Source organism: Cynocephalus volans, unplaced genomic scaffold (assembly GCF_027409185.1).
Source record: "Cynocephalus volans isolate mCynVol1 unplaced genomic scaffold, mCynVol1.pri scaffold_35, whole genome shotgun sequence".
Classification (NCBI taxonomy): Eukaryota; Metazoa; Chordata; class Mammalia; order Dermoptera; family Cynocephalidae; genus Cynocephalus; species Cynocephalus volans.
The window spans coordinates 1,968,276-1,990,237 of record NW_026902463.1 but is presented as its reverse complement, the minus strand read 5'-3'; the positions used below and the strand labels follow the sequence as shown (position 1 = coordinate 1,990,237).

The following is a 21,962-nucleotide window of genomic DNA, read 5'->3' as shown; positions in this document are numbered from 1 at the left end:
TTATAAATTATCCAGTCTCAGGTATTGTGTTATAGCAACACGAAAAGGGGCTATTATGGATGGACTCATCCTTAGTGACTTTTCTTATGAGGGGAAAAGGATCTAGTAAGTCAGGAACCACTTCGTCTGGAGATGCACAAATGTAGAAGGCAGTGTAGAGTTAAAGAGCATGTGTAAGTACACCTGAGTTTGAGTCTCCCCAGTCAAAGACATCTAATTGAGGACTCTTGTGTACCTGGTTCTCCATCAGGAAGTGGGATTCAGAGTGGTCCAGGCCCCCTTGAGTAAAGGACTCTGGTTCCTGCTGCCTAAACTAGATTATGGATTGCTTCCATCTCAGTGTCCACAAATCATAAAATAAAAATATGTTCTTCCTTGGGTGACACATCAAGTCTTCCTAGTTGAGGTATTTCATTCAGTCTTAACACATTTCAAATTTAATAGGAAGTTCTGTTTCAATTGTATCCCTAATCAGACTTCTTTCCTCCTGACTCCCATCTTTATCCAACCCACCATCCTCTCTTACCTGGAGACTGATGTGGCCTCTGAGGGGATTACACACTGCAGATTATTTTCTGAAAATTAACTCAAAGTCCACAATTGTTTCCATCTCAGGAAAATCCCCAGTGTCTTGGCAGGAATCATGGGCACTACATGTCCAGGCTTCTGTGTATCTCTCTGACCTCTGCTCTCTTCTCTGCTTCCTTCACCTGGGTGGTCTCAGCCATTCCTCAAACACCCTCACTCTCTCCTGCCTCAGAGCTGTTGCACGAGCTGCTCCTTCTGCCTGGAGACATTTGAGCACAACTCTGAACCTCTCAAATGTTATGTCCTGAGAGGAACCTTCACTCATGCTCCCTGCCATACCCTCCCTCCCCTCATGATGATCTCTAGGCACTTTTCTGGCTTAGTTTTCTTGAAAGCATGAATGACTATCTCATTTCATGCACATGCCGGTGTGTGTCTGCGTGTTTCCCTAACTCACATGTCAGCTGCTCAATAGCACTTATTCTGATCATCTTGTTCTATCCATATTTCCTGTTCCTCGAACATTGTCTGGCACAGAGTAAGAATTCACATGACAACTAATTGAAATAATGAATGAATGAAAAACAACATATGTATGTTATTTAGAAATACGGAAGAAATTAAGAAATAATTAAAAGAGCCAGAAGAAACTGCCTTGTTGAAACAGCCGGTAGGTGCTTGAGAACTTGTTCTTTGTCTCTAAGCCTGTCAGGACTATATGTTGTTATATATTTTGCATATAAAGTAGTTAAAAAAATAAAATGAGAACAAAAAGTTTAAAATATAAATTGTCCCTAAAAGTCAAATGCATATAAAACAAAGCCTTAATTTCAGAAACACCTGATTTGAAATTTTTCTGACTTCAGACTGCATTTTACTCTACTTAACAGTTGTACCATGAAAATTCCCAAGGAGAATTCTTTCTTTTCTGTCCTTTTTAAAGAATAATGTGGTGCCTACCTCTCCCTGCCGTGAGCTCTTTCTTCCACTTGCTGTCCCACTTGATACCCAGCTCCTGGCCATATTCATCCCCGTACCAGACCAGCAGTTCACAGCCCGGCCTGATGACCTGGCAATTTCAATAGAAGATCTGACCGTGGTATTGAAAGGCCACCAGCTTCTGCTCCTCATCATCCCGGGCACAGTTCACATACCTGGGGTTGAGGCAGACAAAGGGACAGAAAATAACAGGCAGTGAGTCTCCACTACCTGCCAGGGCCGTGTTGGGCTTGTCACCAGATGGTCAAGGCCCCCATGCTGTGATGGGCCATGCCGTTACCCTCCTCCAGGAACCTTCTGTTCATACCTAAGCCTCTTTCTCCAAGTCCTGCTTATGGTGCTCATCCTGCCTGGAATGCTTTTCCCCCCTTGCCTACTTAACCATTCTTCAAAGCCCAATTACAGACTTACCTCCACCATGATTGGCCATAAAACACTGACTTCTCACTTCTCTAAACTCTCAATCGATTTCTACTTATACCACAGAATTTGGTGTTTAATCAATCATGTACTCTGCTTCTAGATTAGCTCACATCATTCTATAATCACCCCAAGTCTATCTTCTTTTGAAAGACCTTTTTCTAATCTCCCATAGTTTACCCAGGTGCCATTCACCTGCCTCCCTGGGTTCCCATAGAAACTTAGATGTTCCTTTGGCCTAGCATGATAATACACAATAATAACAGCATATCCCTATTCTTATCCTCTAATAAAACAAGAACCTTCATGGAAAGGGGCTGGTCCATGCAGCACAGAGGTCCATGACCACCCTGCAGCTCACTTCTCAGGCTTCAGGTTTTAATTTCACTGAAGCTGGGAAGAATTCCTGTCCTCACAGATTAAAGGTCCCTTCTTTTACATTGCCTTGGCCTTGTGTACTTCTCCTATAATCAAATGTTTCATTTATGCTTGCATTAGTCCTTCACAAGGGCATGGGTTGTGTGATCTATTCATGAGATGTACTCCATTTTCTAAACTAGAGTACGGCAAATGCTTAATAAATGCTGATTAGATAAATTAAAGTGTGAATCCAGCATCCCCAATGAATCTAGGCTCCTCAGGGTTTATCCTGGTGCCCCAATTTTGTCTATCATAGAGATTTAGTTTTTTGATTAAAAAATGGTAATGTTTTTACTTTACCTCTTTTTTCCTGGATGTTCATAATAAGAAAGAACATTGTAAGGGGAGCAGAGAGTGTAAAAACCATCGAGGGAGGCATGCTGAGGAGGAAAGAAGCCGAGCTTGAGAGAGATGAGTGTCCCTGCTGGAACCCGAAACCTATTGGCCTTACCTCATCCAGTTGGCCCGAGATTTGTCCTTTCCATCCACATACTCATAGCAGTTTCTCCCCTTGGTGATCTGAGTTTCAGAAAAATAAGTTAGTCATTTTTGGGTTTGATGGGCAGGTAATAATCATAATTATTTTATTCTACTGTCATCCATGCATTTGAGCCTGCATGGATTCAGCCGCCAATGGTGACACATGCTGTGTACTCCTCAGCATCATCTACACATCTGAGTTGATTTGTCCCGTCAGAGCTGAGGCCCCATAGGGAGAATGCACTTTTTCTGTCTCTGTGCCACTTTTCTCCCACTCACCCACTGACCTTTAAATAGGAGTTCCAGGTTCATGCAAAGACCACTAAGTACACAGATCTAACCATGTTGTCACTATCCATGTTCTAGCATGTAGAAGGTGATGTCCCACCAAAGGCACAGAAGGGATATAGGAAGCTAGAAAACAGGGTTAAGGTAGGCCCTTCTCACCATCCAGCAGTAGCCACTGTTGACTGCCTCTTCATCTTCTGTGATCTGGCCCTCATAGGGGCCAAAGTGCTGACCCAACGGCAGATCGGATGCCTCATTCCATACTCCAAGCCCGGCCTCGGGGATGCCCGACGGCCCAATTCTCAGCCCAGGGGGCAAAGTGAGGGCTGAGTGGTTGGGATGCCCCTTGTCCACTGCACTGTCCTTTACAAATGTAGGGGGTCTATAAGCCAGTCAGCTGTCGATGAAGTAGTCCTGGCATTGCTCACAATCTGAAGGCAAGAGCAGCAGGGATTAGGAAAAGTATAGTGCGTGTTCCTGGATATAAAGAGCTTCAGAAAGAGCCCAGCATTTACATAATTCAGCCTCAATCCTGTACTCCAAGCCACCAGAGTAAAGGAATGATTTGGGTTCAAACAACAAGATAAAATTATTGTACCGGGAATAGCCTTCTCCATGAGTGGGCCAAAAGGGTCACTTACACAGGTAGTCATCATCCTGAGGTTCACAGACCTCTTTGTATGCATGACCCTTTCTCGCAGGCTACACATCTTCATTTCAATCTCCTTTCTCTTGAGTTCTACATTGGAGAAGATTAAGTGAGTGAAGTTAGGAGTCTGGAGTGTTTGTCCCTGTATCGTCAGAAAATGTGAAATCTCCTACCATCAAATTATTGTCTATCCTTCTACATACTCTGGCTCGCCACCCCTTCACTACCTCTTAACTATTATTTCAGAGAGACTAAGACTCTACACCCACACTGACTACAGATGCATAATTCAATTTTAGTTTCTGGATTCCCAGGATCAGGATTAACTTCCGAAACTTTCTAGTAACAAACCGTTAATTCATGCATTTATTTATACATAAAATATTTGTTGAAGGTGCATTACATATTAGGCATTGAACAAGGGCAGGGATATACAATAAGAAAATGTGGTCTCTATTATCACAGATGGATTTATTGGACACCTTGAATGTATATTTATTTTAGTGCTTTCAAACAATATATGAGCCATTGGTCTTTATCTTCATTTTACAGATTAGCATTAATGAGCTCAGAGAATTTATAATGTCTTCCCAAGGTCCAAATGATTCTACGTGGATTATAACAAGTGTGTGACTTCAGAGTTAGTGTTTGTTCTTACATGTTATTCAATACAGCATCTAACTTCTGGTCTCAGCTTAGTCCAGCTTAAGCACAGGTCTATCGAAAGTCTACGCCACATATCTAGACCATACTCATCAACCTTTCTAAAGGACCTAGAGGGACTAAAGTCCCCAAATTATTTTCTCTTACCCAATTTTTCTCTAGAATGCTGTCCGGAGGTACTTGCTTCTGCAGGAGGGGACACTCGTTTCCGGGCCTTCTCTGAGTCCCTTGTGTTCAGTAAATCTGTTGTTCCTGACAATTTCTTCAAAATAGATTCATTATTTAACAGTGATCTGGATATTCCCTTTAATGTGAGAATCACATATTAAAAGACAACATACATTTCTTTCGTTCCTTAGGGCTTGCAACCTGTTTTCACATGCATGACTTTAGTTAATGGTTCAACAATCCCTGGAAAAACTTGGAGTGACTGAATACCAGAGAGAAAGGGAAAGGCCTGTGTGGGCAGGACAGTCTTAAGGCTCTTTTGCTTCAACTTTCTATATATACATGAGAGCGAGGGAGGGAGAATAATCTGGAAGACTACCTGGAGACTCAACAAGGTCTGTGAAAGAAGGAGGTAGGGGCTTATAGGGAAAAAGAGGGGATCTTCTATGAACTAGGAGACATTTGACAGAAGGAGAAAGGTAGGAAAGCACAGAGGGTAGAAAACACATCTGGAGAATGAACAGTGAGGTTGGGAAGAGAAGAAACAGTTGGCATAAAGGTTATCTAGACAACTAAGAGAGTGATGCTAAGAGCTGCAAACTGCCATATCCTGGAAGGGATATTTAACTTTGAAATTGAATTAACTAGTTCCTGTACCAATTCTGCCTAAGTAATGGTGTACTACCAGCTAATTCTATTCACTTTCCCGATCCGTAAATTGGCATACATGCTAATTCTTAATGGTACAGTGAACATGAAATGTAATAACGCTCACCAAAGTGTTTTGAGATTAATAATTTCTCTTATAGTCCTAACATCAATTTTCCTCCTCAACCATCTCTACAGTCAAAATCTAATTCAAAGATATTATCTTCAGCACTCTCTGACCCTGTTACCTCTATTTTAATTTGAAAAATTTGGAATTATTCAGAAAACACTGAGGGGGTCATCAAGGGCTCTGAGTTGGGCCTGGGACTCCTGAGAATAATCAGGTATGGACCAGGCTCTCAAAGAGCTCGTAATACAGAGGTGGCAGGCTATACAAATGATTACAAACAGCATGAGATTTGCCTAGTTCGGGCCCAGAGGAAGGAGCAGTTAACTTCTTCCTACAGGGATGAGCATTTCAAATCAGTACCAGGATACATTTCTACTGAATAGTGTAATATACATGAAGTGCTAAGTCATTCTCCTATCTGTTGTTTCTCAATCAAACTTCAAACTTCTCAGGGCTAGGAGCAGTCTTCTCACATCCGAATGGGTCCCTTATGAGAGAGTAGGAACTATCTCCGTCTTCATCTGGGACCAGGCACAATGTAAATTGACTGTATATTGCCAAGCTCCCCTCAGACTGTCTTAGCATATCTCTCACTTAGCACATCAGAGAAGAATCAGGTTGAAATAATCAGTCAGATGAATAATGTAAAGGTGTATGAGTAAGGCAGCATGAACTTTACAAAAGAAGAAAGTTTTAATCAGCTCTTAAGTACTTTAGGGAAAGAAGGAGTATTGGATTAGACTGAACCACTACTGACTGTAATGTCAGGCATAATCTAACATTTCTGTACTTCAGTTTTCTCATCCACAAAATGGTTATGCTTATAGTACCAACTTCATAGGGTTGTTGTAAGGTTTGCGTGAGTTTATTCACGTACAATGCTTAAAATAAAGTCTGAAATATTGCAAAAATAAAACAAGCAGTAGTGATTATCATTGCTCTTCTTATTAACTCTTAAAAGGATGATGTCCGACATTGTGCTAAAGAGATCAGAAAAGGGAGGCAGCAGTCCTACGATACTGTGCACATTCTCCTTCTCTTACCTGTGTTTGGATCTTACATGAGGAAGATTGTTGTGTCAATAGGATTTTTCAGGTATTCACCTTCTGGTGTTTACTCTGTTCCACTCTGAAGACCACCCAAGGAGGATGGACCAAAAGGTGATGAGAAATCAGTGTTTTGATTGGTAAATATTTCCAAGCTCAGAAGATTCTCATTAGGGACAGAGAATTCTGAACTAGAGAGTGACAATTCCAAGTATTATCCAAGGGTGATTTGAAAATGGTTTCTGAAGTACCATGAAGACCTTTGCTTCTATTGGAGGCACTGCTAATTTTCTTAAAATGTTTTTTAAAAATAGAGCTCTGGATCTTGGTGTTAACACCACACTCTAACCAACTGAAGTAACTGGTCACCCACCAAAAAACAAACAAAAAAAAACCTCATCTGTGCTTCATCTTGTGTTGACAAGGTTTCTATTACATTTATTTAAATATATATATATATATAGACTTGACTTTCATGAAAAAACGCTGAACAAAACCACACAATGGAGGAAAGGACAGTCTCTTCAAGAGATGGTATTGGGAAAACTCGATCACCATATGCAAAAGAATGAAGATTGACCCTATGTTACACTACATACAAAAATTACATCAAAATAGATTAAAGGCCTTCATGTGACACCCAAAAGTATAAAACTTCAAGCAGGAGACATGGGGGAAAGCTTCAAGAAATTGAGTTTGGCCATGATTTCTTGGAAATGACACCAAAGCATAAGTGACAAAAGCAAAAATAGACAAAGAGAACTATGTAAAACTTTAAAACTTCTGAGCACCAAAGGAAACAATCAAGGAGTGAAAAGGCAACCTACAGACTGGAAGAAAATATTTACAAACCATATATCTAATGAGGGGTTAATATCTAGAATATATAAAGAATTCCTACAACTCAGCAAGAAAAAAACTCAGTTAAAAGAGTGGGTGCTATGACTGGGTTTTTTCCTCCAAAATTCATATTTTGAAACCCTACTTCCTGGTGTGATAATATTTGGAGATGGAGCTTTCAGGAAGTAACTAGGGCTAGATGAGTTCATGAGGGTGGGGTCCTCATGATGGGATTAGTGCTTTTTATAAGAAGAGGAAGAGAGAGATTCCCCCCAAGAGGTGGAAGTAACCTAAATATCCATTAAAAAATGAATGGATAAGGAAAATGTGGTATAGAAATACAATGCAATATTATTTAGCCTTAAAAAATAAAGAAACCCTGCCATATGCTGCCACATGGATAAATCCTGAAGACATTTTACTAAGTTAAATAAGCCAGTCACAATAAGCCAAATATGGCATGGTTCATTATTTGAGGTATCTAAAGTAATCAAATTCATAGAAACAAAGTAGAATTGTTGCCAAGAGCTGGGGCAGGAGGAAATGTGGTGTTGTTGTTCAATGGGTATAGTTTTATAGTCATGCAAGATGAAAAAATTCTAGCAGTTTCTTGCACATCAGTGTGTATATAGCTGATAATATGAAACACTCAAAAACTGTTAGGAGGGTGAGTTTATGTTATGTGATTTCTTACCACAATAAGAAACAATAAATTGACTAAGATGGGGATTTAACTGAATCCAGATAATGATGTGTGACAAACCGTGGGGTTAGTCATTTCTTCTTCTAAGACACTTGATCCAATGACTGCACTATTATGAGATTAGGGTTAGAAAGCTCTTTGGTGGATTTACAGTTCAATTAAGGTTTAGTTAAATTGCCCACTAATTAATTAACAATGTTTAGCAAAACCAGTCTTTCTTTATGACTTTAAAGAATGGTAAACTTTAAACGTATAGAAAAGTACAGAGAATAATGCTGGAAAACATAAATCCACCACCATGCAGTCCCATTTCAACATTCTGCCACAGCTGCTTGAGATGTTTTTATTTCTACTTTTTATTTCAAAATTCAAAAGTAAAAATAAAACAAACAAAAAAGGTAACTATGACATAGTGAAGCCACCTGCCAGCCCTTCCTCCTTCTCTTGTGATGATAACTTCTGAGTTTGGTATTTCTTACTCACATTCAGGTTTTTATACTTTTAGCACTTATTACTGTATCTGTAAATAAAATATGTAATCATTTTACACGTTTAAAACCTTTATATGAACAGCCTCTTACTGTATATACTCTTTCGCATCTTGCTTGTTTGTTGAACATTTGTTTTTGAGAGAACATGTTCTCCTTTGTTAACTCCTAAGATAAAGCCGAGACATCAACCCAGGCTGGTTTCAGGAGGTCACTTCTAATTCCTCCTGGCCCCGCACCTTTCTGACTAGGTATCCATTCTTCATCGGAATCCTCAGTGTCATCCACATGGAGTTTGGCCTGCCTCCAGTGACACATGAAAGCTGTTCGAGGGGCTCTAGAAAGAAGCCAAATCTTTGTCCTAAAAGGGAAGAGGTGGGAGGAGGAACAAAGGGTGGTGGCAATGGAAAGCACCACAAAGCCAGTGTGGCTCAGCATGGGCTGGGAGAGTCTTGAACAAGGTCAAGATGTGAGCTCTGCATGACTAGTGCCGACACTCAGCCATACCCTGACAAATAAAAAGAACAAAATTTCCCCTCCAGATTTGTCTCCATACAGAAGGGAACTGTGGGCAGATGCAGCCACCTAAGAGAGAGCCATAATAATACAGGGACAGAAGACCTGTTTTCTATTTCCCAGGCTGGTCTGCAGCCAGCACTTGGAGTAACCTATGTTAATCAGTTCATTATAGTTCCTTTTCACATTCCTATAGCAAATTTTCTTCGATTCTCCCATCTCTGCCCCTTCTTCCTTGGAGAAGTATATCGAAATGCCTTTGAAAGCATCTTTAGCCTAGAGAAAATAACATAGTTCATCAGTGATTTACTGTATACATCACAACACCGAGTGGGGCCTTTTCTTCTACCTTGTAATCATAACAAGCAGAACACAGCCTGGGGCCTTGGGGTGGTCTCTGTGAAACAAGGATAAAGATATTTGTTCCCGCCCTCCCCAGATTGTGTCCTGTTTGAGAGGACACAGCATTTTTCTAGCTCTCCCCAACACAGAGAGTTTGATTCCAGTGTCCTCTTCTCTCCCATGTCCCAGACGGGACAAATTGTCCCCACTCCACGCACATTCACAGCCAGGGTCACACAGAGTTGCAGGCCATGGGTCTGTGGCCCCCCAGACACCAGCTCCTGTCACTGGATTCCCCTCTCCATCCTTCTTACAGATCCTGCTTGGAGCCCAGCTTGACTTCCCCCACCTCTCACCTTGGGCTTCTGCCCTGTACTCCCTGCATCTCCCTCAGGGGTCTCCTCCCGGGACCTGTTGGGGCTCTCGGTGCTGGGACAGGCTGGCAACTACCTGCTCCAACTCCAAGGTTGGGAACAACCCTTGAGTCTCCCAGCTACAAGGCCAACGTTCCTGTGGAAAGAGATGGTGCTGAGAGGAGGCCACAGCCCAGACCATTATGCACAGCCAGGCTCTGTCTTCTCCACTTGGCCATGTTGTCCAGACCAGGAAGATGTGGAGACCTTGCAAGAACTGGAGGATGTTGGGGAGGTCTGAGGGCTATCGATGGGATAGGGGGAGGGTCTCTGCTGGCCATGACAGACCACCTAACATAAGCTGTACTGTTTCAGTTCCCCTGCATCTTGACGCGTCTGAGGAAGGGTGGCAAAGGTGCCTGAGGGTCAAGGCTCAGGTATCTTCGAGGGGAGTCCTGTGATGTGAGGGCTGGGGGAGGCCCATGGAGACTTTGAGGCCCCCTGACTGATGGGACTCGGGTCAGACTCACCAGCTCCACTGAGAGGAAATGAACATTTCTCATAGGAAGCTTCTGGGATCTTCAACTGGAGATTCTGGAAAACTGTGGGAGTAAAGCAGTCTGGATCTCTAAGGAGCAGCAATCCCACAGGCTGAGGAGATTGCGGGTCTCCAAGGCCAATGAGATTTGGGGTCTCTCAGGCTGAGGTTCTGGGGGTTTTGGGGTTGAGGGGATTTGGGGTATCTCAGGCTGATAGTATTTGGGGTTTTTCAGGACAAGATTTTGGGTCTTTCGTGCTGAAGAGATTTGGGATACTCAGGTCGAGAGGCTTTGGGATTCATCAGGTAAATGGAGTTTGGGGTCGCTGAGGATGAGAGGATTTTGCATTTTTGAGGCTGAGGAAACTCGGGGTCTCTCAGGCTAAGGAGATTTGGGGTCTCTCATTAGGGGGCATTAGGCTCTCTGACACTGACGTTATTTGGGGGTCTTTGAAGCAGAAGGACGTTTCCAGGCTGAGTAGGATCTCTGAGCTTGGGGAAATTCAGTCTCTCTGTGGCTGCGGTATTTAGCGTTTCCCAGGCTGAGGGGAATTGTGATTCCTCAGGCTTAGGGTGTTTGGGCTCTAAGCATTAGAGGATTTGGCGTTCCTGTGGGTGAACGGTAGATTTGAGGTGGCTGAAGCTGAGGTGCGTCGGGGTCTCAGGCCGAGGGGGTTTGAGGTCGGTCCAGGTTAGCGGATTCGAGGTCTCTTGGGGATCAGGGGATCTGGGGTTTCCCAGGCTGAAATTTGAAGGTCTCGGGCTAAAGGTTTACAAGGGTTTCTTACTGCACGGCAAAGACTTCCCGAGTTCCTGTCAGTCTCTCTGGCTTTCTCCTGCCCCGCTGCCCACCCTGACTGGCGCCCGCTGGGATCCTCTCTGGTTGAAACGGCCACGCAGCCACCGGTACCACCAAACCACCTATCAGAGTTGTGACCCAAACGCTCCCGCCAATGAGCGATCAGAAGGACATAAAGGGGCGGAGAGTAGGGAGGAGCCAAGCCTGTCAGTCACAGGCTCCCCTCAGTCCTAGGCTCGGGTGGTAAGGCGGGACCTGGTCTTTCCCGCCTTGGGGACAATCCACCCCAAACCTCAGGGACTGGCCGCTCTGGGTGGATCCCTGAAGGGGTGATTGGATTATAGCACCATGCAGTAGTGAATGGTTTAAAAATGGTGGTGAGTGACGTGGTTCTGAGGACTTTAAAAGAAGAGGAGAGTCTGTCTCTCTGCTCTCTCTCTCTCTCAGCTTCCACCATCTTGCAGCGTGAGACCCCTGGGTCACTGTTGCCACCACAAGATGGACTTTGGACTTCCCAGCCTCAGAAACTTTCGCAATAAATTTCATTTTCTTTATAAATCACCCAGTTCAGGTATTTTTTTATACGCAACAAAAACAGACTAATACAGCAAGCTTTTCTCTCAGGCTCATCTTTAGGCTTCAGGTAATCCACAAGAGAAGACTTGAACAGATGTAAACTGCTCGTATAGTTTTGACGGTGTACCAAAATTCTGAGCCAATCTGAAAAGAACAAGACAGCATTTTTTTTATTTGTCCTGTCTTACATTTTGTTCTGGGCACATAAAGAAATGTCTCCCAAATTACTGCTTAATGGAACAGAGACATCAGTGATTGCACACGACAAGTATGGTCTACTCAAAACAGTTTTGAAAAGTAAGTTTAAAAAATCGACTATAATGATCAGAAATAAACCATGGTGAGGGAGAATAACGTGTTCTCCAAAATTACTACATTGCAATAATCATAAATTCCAGGTTTCAAAAACAAAACAAAACAAAAACCTAACAAACGGGAAAACTTTTCAAAGCATGCAAAGAAACATGAAAGCACTTCCCATTCACGGGAAAATAGTAATGATGATGATGATGATGATGATGATGATGATGATGATGATGATGATAATTTAAAAAATGGTGGGTGGGGACTCCCAGTCAATGAACTTATTAGACAGTCTTTAAATCACCCAAATCAACTGTCATACATATGTCCAAGAGGTAAAGGGAATGATGCACAAAGAAATAAAAGAAACCAAGGGTACAATGTCTAACCAAATAGAGATTCTCAATAAGGAGATAGAAATCAACAGCTCGAAAACCATAACATGTGAATTGACACCTTCACTAGAGGTTTCAAATGAAGGTTTGAGCATGCAGAAGAAAAAATCAGAAAACTTAGTTAGTTCACTTGAAATGATCCTGTATGACGAGCAGAAAGAGAAAAGAAAGAAAAAATTAAACACAGCCTAGGAGACTGTGTGATCCCCATAAAGCAAGCCAATTGTATTAATCCACTTCTGTTGCCGATAACAGAAAACCTGAAACTGAGTGATTTATAAAGAAACAAAACATGTTTCTTACAGTTTTGGAGGCTGGGAAGTCCAAGGTCCAGGAAACATATCCGGTGAAGGCCTTCTTCTTGGTGGTGACTCCAGAGCAATGCAGGCTGTCACAGGGAGAGAATGGGTGAGCAAGAGAGCTAACCTGCTCACTTGCTTTCCTTCTAAAGTTGTCAGAACCACACCCATGATAACTCATTACTTCACGGACAAGGGCATAGTACTAACAATCCAATCCCTCCTCAAAGACCCTATCTTGCAAATATTATAATAGTACTTCCCACTCTCTTAACACTGTTACAATGGAGGTCAAGCCCCAGTGAGTTTTGAGGAACAGTCGAAGCCCAGAATGACAGTCCCAGAAGAGAGGCTAAAGAGAAAAGGGCAGGAAAACAAACAAACAAACAAAAAAAAAAAAAAAAAAACACATTTCGAAGAATAATTGCTCGAACTCCCAAAATTCTTGAGAAGACATGAAAGTTCAGATAGAATGTTCTTTGGCTTAGAAGCCTTTAGACCAAATTATCTCTTCCTGAAGCCCTCACATTTCTTCAACACCCAGACCCTGTAGGCAGAATAGGCTCACACTGTTACCTGCCCTTTCTGAATGCCCTGTTTAGTTTATGTCCCCCTCTCACTTCTCTGCAGGAGGTCAACGAGAATAGAGATTTTTTGACAACTTCTCATGCAATGACAAACCCATACATAAATAGCTTAGAACAAACAAATCATAAAGAAATTGTGCATAGATTAAGGTTTTTAAAGGAATAATCCAGTTAAAAACTGGAGGGGCTGTGACCATCAACTCCATTCACCACTGCACTGTGTTTACAGAACACTTACAAGTAAACCTGACAAGTAAACCCAAGATTCGCCCCCGCCCTTGAAAACGACCTGACACATTCCCTTCAAAGCGTTCATTCTCTTCTGGGGGCGAGGGGTAAAGGGGGCAGAACTAGGAGGCGTAGTTGTTACTGACTTTTCCGAAAGCCTCTCTTATGTGATCCAAGTGGGATTTATGCTCCTCGTTAACTTCAGTGAGTGCACAAGCTATCCCTGTTTCTAAATATGTAACAAGGTTAGTTATGCCTATAAGTAAAGCATTTCCGTGACTCACAAAAATAACTCACAGATAATCTCAGTTAGAAGAGATAGACGGATTTGATGCAGAAATGGAGAAAACAGCCAAATTCACTTGGAGACAGGCTCAGACACAAACTATATATGAATGAATGAACAAACGGTAACAGTGGCAGATAGCAAAGCAAAGAGATGAAAATATTGAAACCACTGTAGAGATGTGAGTGTTCAGTTTACATCAGCAAGGATAAATGATATCAGATGATAAAAGTATAGGCAGAATCAGAGAAATGGAGAAAACAGCCAAATTCACTTGGAGACAGACTCAGACACAAACTATATATGAATGAATGAACAAACGGTAACAGTGGCAGACAGCAAAGCAAAGAGATGAAAATATTGAAACCACTGTAGAGATGTGAGTGTTCAGTTTACATCAGCAAGGATAAATGATATCAGATGATAAAAGTATAGGCAGAGTCAGAGGAAGAGACACACACTAACACACAGAATGACAAAGACACCTGGTGAAATGCAGACACTCAATTTGAATTTTAAACAGAGAATACCAAGACACTGACATCAGGAAAAACAAATGTGGTTCAGAGATATCAAGTCAGAATGCTCACAAATTAATCATGTGATTATGAGGCCCACATGCACTGATACTCCATGGAAGGAAGCATTAGGGAAAATGTACAATTTCACACTTCTTTTGGTAACCCCAAAACAGCGGGACCATGTGAAAGCAGTAATATGACTGAATTACACCTATGAGTCAAGGACGAAACTCAGGAAGCTGCATTCTCTTGGGTGGACATGACCAAGCCACTAGGCAATAGCAGTTTAGTCAACAGTAGACAGCTACGGTTTTGCTAGACCCTCCATGGAAGTTCTCCTCACATTTCACTCCAAGAGCAGCTACAGTTAAAACTGGCAACCAAGGGCTAGCGGGAGATAAGTATTTCGAGAACCCTTTCCTAACCTTTTCTCCATTCATTAAACACTAAGTAAGACCCCTAAACTTGCAGCTAAATACTCAGAAAAGGGCACACAGAAATCTGCTGACCTGCTCTCATGCAGGGCTTCTGGAACTGCTCTCTTTTACAAGCACAATGGAAGATAGGTAGCAGCACATGGCACCGGAAAAGTTTCCTGCTGTTTGGATCAAGATGGACCAAGTTGCTTAGAAAGCCTGTCCCGTTCTTTCCTTTTATGTTAACCTTATGCACAACATGCTGAAAACACCACAGAAAATGAAAGGTCTCTGGGTTCCTAATACAGTGTGGGGTATCATTTACTAAGACAACATTCTCACTGGAGTATACCAAGAAAGGAATGTACTCATAATGGCTTACCTATTTACATTTTGGGATCTTCACCTAATACACAGGGTCTTCGGTAAAAGCTTAGACCATCTGAAAATAGGAATATTAAGAATAATGTCTACATCTAGGATCATCTAGGGACAGACAGCACATGGGTGAAAGTCTAGCAGTTGTATATTTAACCACTCCACCTCCCTGCTCTGTTTATATTTTTTGCCCAAACTCAGTCACCTGGAAAAACAACGGGACTCACATACAACTACAAGGAGACCCGCTTTTTCCCAAAAGTTTATCTTTTCACTTAGTCACCTTTGCCAGAAACAAAGCCACACCTTCACTGCCTTCCCTCATCCCTTTGTGTCCTTTCCCACAGTCCCTTCATATACCATATATTCCCATTTCTTAAAATGTTGCTGGGAAGCCTGGCCCTGACAGGTTGATTGTCCCAGCAAAGCACTGTGCATTCATCTACCTAAGGATGACATTTGGTTCAGAAGAGAAACGAACTTTAATATTTCCACCTTGAATTCTCTTAACGCACAAGAGAGGATATTTGGAGGAGCCCTGTGCAAGAAAATTTCACCCTGATTATCTTACTTCTGTAATCACTAGGTCCTTTCCTTGAACTACCCTCACATTCCTGGGAAAAACAAGAAGTGTCAAACTAAACTGTTTCTCTTTCCTTTCTTCTTTCTCCACAACCCCCTGCTCTGTGGGGAAGGAATAAAAAAAGTCCTCAGACGGAATCCCAAACCTTGGTGTATCTGCTCTCTACAACTTTATAAGCCCAGATCCTCCACAGACTGACAGTTCCAGGACAAAGAATTAAAAATCCCACATGGATTTGACCTATGTAGAATCTCACCCCAATCCGGTACACAAGCACACACACAGAGACACATATGTTTGATGGTATTTATTTCTCCTTCACACCAATCCGATTTTATCCAAGTGTCTTGCTGTCTGCATTTTTCATCACCTGACCGGCTTTTCTTTCAATCCTGAGCATGAGAACACTGTATCTGAAGTCACTTTTTAGAAGTTCTGCTTTTTTAGGTAAAGTCTGATGCTCCGAGATATTCAACTCAAAAACTTGGAATACTCTAAAACACACAAACACACATAAAAACTCATTTTCTCTGAAAAATGTTAAAAATTGCTTTAATTATGCAAAGTCCTGCCCAGGAAAAACTAGCCCTTCCCCGTTTGTGACCTCTTCAATTTCCCCTTACCATGTGTTAGAAATTGCTCTCCGTAACATCTGCCCCACTGCCAGTGTTCTCTGTATGAGTAGAATAAGCTAAGGCGATAATTAAAAGAAAATTAAAAGACACTGATTACCAAAATGGAAAATTGATGAGAGAAAGGAATGAGACTGTACAAATATTCATAGCCTTTTGTGGAAAGGGTGAAAGGAGGAACATTTGATGAGCCAAAATTTAAGGGGGTGGAGAAATGACTGAGGGTGGGGTTGGCTGTCATGGAATTAAGTTCAGAGAAGTAAAGGATTGAGCTTTGCTTCTGTCCAAACGACTCCGGACACTGACTATAGTGCAGTGGGCTTAAGCTTCCCCAGCTATAACTTGTTTTGCAGTGCAGTTTCTCCAACGTTCCTGTTTCATCTTGATGCCCTGGGTGACCTGGTTTGTGTCATTCCCTGTCTTTCAATTTCTACACTTGTGAAATGAGTGTCCAGGTACCTAAAAACATGCATTTCAGCCCCTACTTCCTGAGCTGCTCACCTGCCCTCTCGGTTCCCTGTCCAGGCACCTGCATCCTCATGTGGTACCGCAGGGGATTGAGCCATAGGTCTTTACAGATGATCTGTTAGGGGAACCAGGACAGGACCGCTCAGGGTTCAGACACCATTCCCAAGAAGGCTGGGAACCCTCCCTGGTCATTTCTGAATTTTCGCAGTGAGGCCCTACCTCAGCGATCCTGTTAGATCCTGCAAAGTTGTGGTCAGAAAACCAGTTGAAGAAGTTAACACTGCTGTTGTGGTGCCTGCGGCTATAAGCCTCATGTTCATAATCCTGATACCACTGAACTGGAGTGGAATGAGATGCCCTGTATCCTGCAGGGAAGAAAAGTATACAGGAAGGGGTTGGAGCATGCTGACGATGATAAACCCAACACCTTCACTACCCATCCTGGGATCCACCTCCTACCGGTGACATTAATGAGATATTCCTTAATAATCACTTTATTCCGGAAGTACGGGTTGTTCCGAAAGAACAACATGATCTTGCAGCAGTGAATGGGATGCCTGATTTCCTCCACCTGTCATGACAAAGTGGAGAAGGTTAAAATTTCTCTTCAGGTCACCTACCCTTTTCTGTTTGCCTGAAAGTATTGCTTCTCTTATCCTTCCCCGCTCAACCTTCCAGCCTCAGTCTCACTAGTTCTGACCTCCAAGTCGATCATGTAGCTAAGCAAGTCTTCATCTTCATCGCTGATCATGGCCAACATCTCGGGGTGGTTCACAATCTGCCTCAGGTCAAGGAGCCTTTCCATGCTACGGAAGTAGGCGCTAGAAGCAACTGAGCATGTATAAACAGCTAGGAGAGTGTGTTGCGCAGGGGTCTCCCACACCTCACACATTGTGTCTCCCACACCTTATGCACCGTGCCCTCCCTGCCTTTCATGAGACACACTCAAGGCAATGGGTGCCTTCCATGGCCTTAAATGGGAGACTGTCCACGTTGACACAGGGAGGGGCTCCTTTCTGAGGGATGCTGAGCTCTATGTGTCCCTGATGTACTAGGGGCAAAAGTGAATCTGCTTGTATCTAAGTATGCACTTTATCAGCTCTTACTGACTAGGGTGGGAATTCATACACTTTCCTACAGCATTATTGTCAGCAAAGCCTGTCCTTCAAACACCTTTTCTACATGAGAACTCCTTTGTGCTATTCACGACACTGATCCAGAATGACTTCTAATTCTCCGCCCCAGTTAGTGTCTCTGTGCCATAAGTATTTGTATTTGCACGAGTGTGGCTGCAGCTCCGTCTTCCCTCAGTCTGTACCTTCCCCCACAACCCCCAAGTAGATGTTTTCCAGTACAGGAATGGAACTCTGGTCCTTGGTGCTATCAGTTCCATTCTCTAAACAACTGAGCAACCGGCCAGAAAAGCCTGTATATTCTCATGTTGAGCTGTCCCGTGGATCGATTGCTATTACCCTTGCCCATGCTCCTACTGGTCAGTACAAAGCGAGATTCAAAAGGATACGGCTTTGGCCCAGAAGCCAGGGATGCCCTGGATGATGGCCCTTCGGTGACCGAGATGAGTCCTGCGTCTCTGCACCAGGTTCTGCCTCAAACGAGCAAAGGCCCTCCTGGCTTGGTTGTTCACGGGCTCCAACTCTAACTGAAGGACCTCCAGTGACTACAGGGGGAATAAGGACAACATGGGGCTCCACAGAGTCTGTGTCGGGGTCTTCTATTCAAGCTTCTCCTCAGGCTCTACAAGTTGCATCAGAGTTTCCTCCCCCACGTCTTCTTCCTGAACTTATTCCTCAAATTCCTCCTCCTCCTCTTCCCTGTCAGGCTCCTACACCACCCTCTCACCGTCCATCACGTGCTGCGCCCACTCCCCCTTCCACTGCTCCTGCTCCTCCTTCTCCTCGTCCTGCTCAACTTCCTCCACCTCCTGAATAACATCCACCAACACAAGCACCACATCCTCCTGCTCCTCGACTTCTCTCTCCCCTTGTCCCTCTTCGGATTTCCCCTTCTCTTCCTGCTCCTCCTGCCACTCAACGACCTCCGCCACCGCCATTACATCCACAAGCACAGCACCACGTCTTCCTGCTCTTTATCCTCCTGGTCGTCGACTTTTCCTTCCTCACAAGCCTCTTCCGGTTTCTCCTCTTTCCTCCTCCACAGCGACCTCCACCACCTCCACTGCCTCAAACAAAACTGGCGCCACCTCCTGCCCGGTCGCCGCCGCCTCCCTCTCTGCCAAGGCCTCGCTTTCCTGCACAGCTTCAACCCCGGTCCCGGAGGCCTCCTCGGGCGTCCCACCCAACTCTGCCAGGGTCGCACACCCCACGCCATTACTGGCCTCTGGCGGCTGCTCCCCAAGAGGCCTACCGGCCCCTCCCTCCCCAGGGCCCTTTCCCACACCTACCTTTATCCAGGGTTCGGCGGAAGCCCCTTCCTCCCGGGAGCCCGCCTCACTCGCCATGCTGCCCTGGTCCTCAGCAGGCTCAGCTGCACCGGGTAGGCAAGGTCGAAAGCCTTGAGCTGCACACCCCCAGCAGCAGCTAGAGAAGCCGAGCCGCAGGCAGCTTCCGGCTCTGAGAACTTCCGGGAGCCTCGCGGTCGGTCACGGCATTCTGCGCATGCGCAGGACTTTGGCCCGCTCTGCCGGCTTCATGGCGCCAAGGCACCCAGCCACGCCCAGACCTCTACTGTGGGTCCACGGCCAATGGATGAAGAGGTAGTGGCTGTCACGCAGGATGGCCCCGCCTCCCGTACTCAGGCATCTGGGGCACAACTGCCCCGCCTGCGAGCCCTGGCCGTTGTCTCTAGGAAGCCCTCCAAGCTTGCCCGGTGCAGTGCACACACACAGCCGGTTTGCACTTTGTAAAGTCCAATGAGTGTTCCAGTCCAAAGTCCATGCCTGCGTCTTGTGTGGCACCAAACCCAGACAACATAAAGTACTTAAGGACACGAAGTGGGCGCATTGGACAGTACTGGGTATTTCAGTTCCAGCCCACAGACAGAATGAGGTTCTCTGAGGGTCGGGCCCATGTGTTGCTCTATATGATGCTGCGCTGGATTTCATCGGGTCTAGAGGCAGAGAGCAGTACTGCAAGCCCTCCCTCAGGATTAGGAAAATTAGGGGTCTCAGAAATAGTGCACGATTGTCTCTGCAAGTATCAGACCCACTCCTCCTCAGTGCCTGGCACAATGGAGGTGATTCAGCAGAATGTCCTTCCGCCTGCATGCACACATTTATGCAGTGCCTTCCCAGAAACTGAGAGAGCAAGCCGTGGCCTCCTTTCTACCAATGGCAGATGGCCACCGGCCGTTTGTGCTTTGGAAGAAAGGAAGTCGTGCGCAGGTATGTAGGTTCCTCTCTTCGGTATGTATAGTGGGTCGGTAGGTCAAGGGTGTCGTCCAGATCTCCTACACCCTTCTTCCTCGTGATCTTTCTCTTTACTCCCCTCCCTGTTGGGTAGAGGGTACCGATCGTGGTTCCCCATGGGCTGTGTTGAGTGACTGATGTCACTGTCTTGTTTTCTAGTGTCTCTATGGAATTGTACACGGGCACCCCCTTGCTTCACAACTGTGTTTTCTGCCCTTCCTTCTTTATTCTGGTAACCTGGTTTTGCACTTTCACTTGCACAAGTAGACTCCCGGGCTACCTCTTGCAAAAGAGGCAAGGTGAAAGGGACCAGGGCAAAGAGCACATGAAGTACACAGTAAAAACTGCCTGGGACCAAGTTGTGTGAAGTCCTACCTGTCCTTCGACCCTTTTGATGATGACAGATTAGCACCAATTAGTACACCTGTACCACCACATCCTTCTTTCTCGATGCTGCCTGTCCCCAGACACCATGCTTGAGCCTCAGGCACTCTCTGGTCAATCAGCCTCTGAGTCCAACTTTTTCTTCATGATGCTCACATGTTCCCATGGTTTTCCCTGAACTTCCCTGGGAGTGTCCTCACACCAGCTGCTGTGTGAGCCCATGTCTTCAGTGGCTTTTATTTTCTCTAACAAACGTAGAGGAGGCCCCTGGGAGCCAACGAGCTCTGAGATGTTCTCCTTTGCTCCTGACATGCAGAAATGTAAACTGTCTAGGTAAATATCAGGAAGGGGATTTTGAGGGAAGTAGAGTCATGCAAGCTTGTCGAAGCATTAGGTCATCTGAAAGTGAGGAAAAGAGAAGGCATCCTCCCCTCCTGACCGATAGAGACTTTGCATTGCACACTCATGGACACCGCATGAGAGTGGCTGTCCCGGGAAGTGTCCGTGCTCTTGGGATTGTCATTACTGGTCTCTTTTCCAGGAGCGAACATTTCTTAGTATGCCTCCTGGTCTGGGTGGAATGTGAACGCCCTCTTTGATTTCTTTGTAAGAGTCACTACTTTTTTTTCCTAAAGTGTATGTCTTATCTGGACATTACACCACCAAAAGCAATCGGTGAAGCCTAAACACGTGAAATCAATCAACCACCTACCAGAAACATCTTGGTTCATTGAGGTATGAAAGAGTTTCCCTTTATCTCAGTGAAACAAGGTGAGATCTCCAAGTCACCCTCAGACGGGCTGCAGAATAATGGTGACCAAGATGAGAGAAAGAGCAGTAAGGGCATGTGACACAGAGTGCTATGGACATCTTGAACTGAAAATTTTGACATGCAGGCATAGAAGACGCGAGACTCATCGAACAATACACCTAGGGAGATCAGGTGACACCGTCTCACTGACACAGACACTGAGAGAGAGAGAGAGAGAGAGAGAGAGAGAGAGAGAGAGAGAGAGAAGCAGAGACTGAGGATATGAATGGACGAGTACGGGGACATCCTCACGTGCACGGTGCACTGTAAAAGAGTAACAAGAAACACCTCATCGAAGAGGACACGAGGAAAGGAATTGTTACAGAGGGAGTGAGCCAGAAAACTCACAAATTGATCAGGTCATTACCCCTGGATTGTGACGGGCTAGGGCCCATTGGAACTGGCATTGAAGAGAGGACAGCAGGGGCAAATCAAACCCATGGAACCTCACTTGGGATAACCCCCTATCATTTGGCCCTGGAAAGATCCCTAGTGAGAATGGGTTCCCCCTATGTGTAGATCTGTGCTCCGAGAAGACACTCAGCGTAGTCGTGTTCTCTGGGATGGCACCCGGGACGAAACGTTGGCACATGAGTCTAGAGACGGCTCCCTCAGACTTCCCTGTGCAGTGCACGTCATAGCCCTCCACTTGCACGCTTCATTTTAGGGCCGGGCAGAGTTTAACGGTGCCG

General features: G+C 44.6%; 1 pseudogene; it reads right to left on the bottom strand.

The window, feature by feature from the left end:
- LOC134369091 (histone-lysine N-methyltransferase PRDM7-like) overlaps positions 1–19,361 on the bottom strand; it is a 31,014-nt pseudogene extending 11,653 nt beyond the window's left edge.
- Between the last annotated feature and the right edge of the window lie 2,601 nt (positions 19,362–21,962).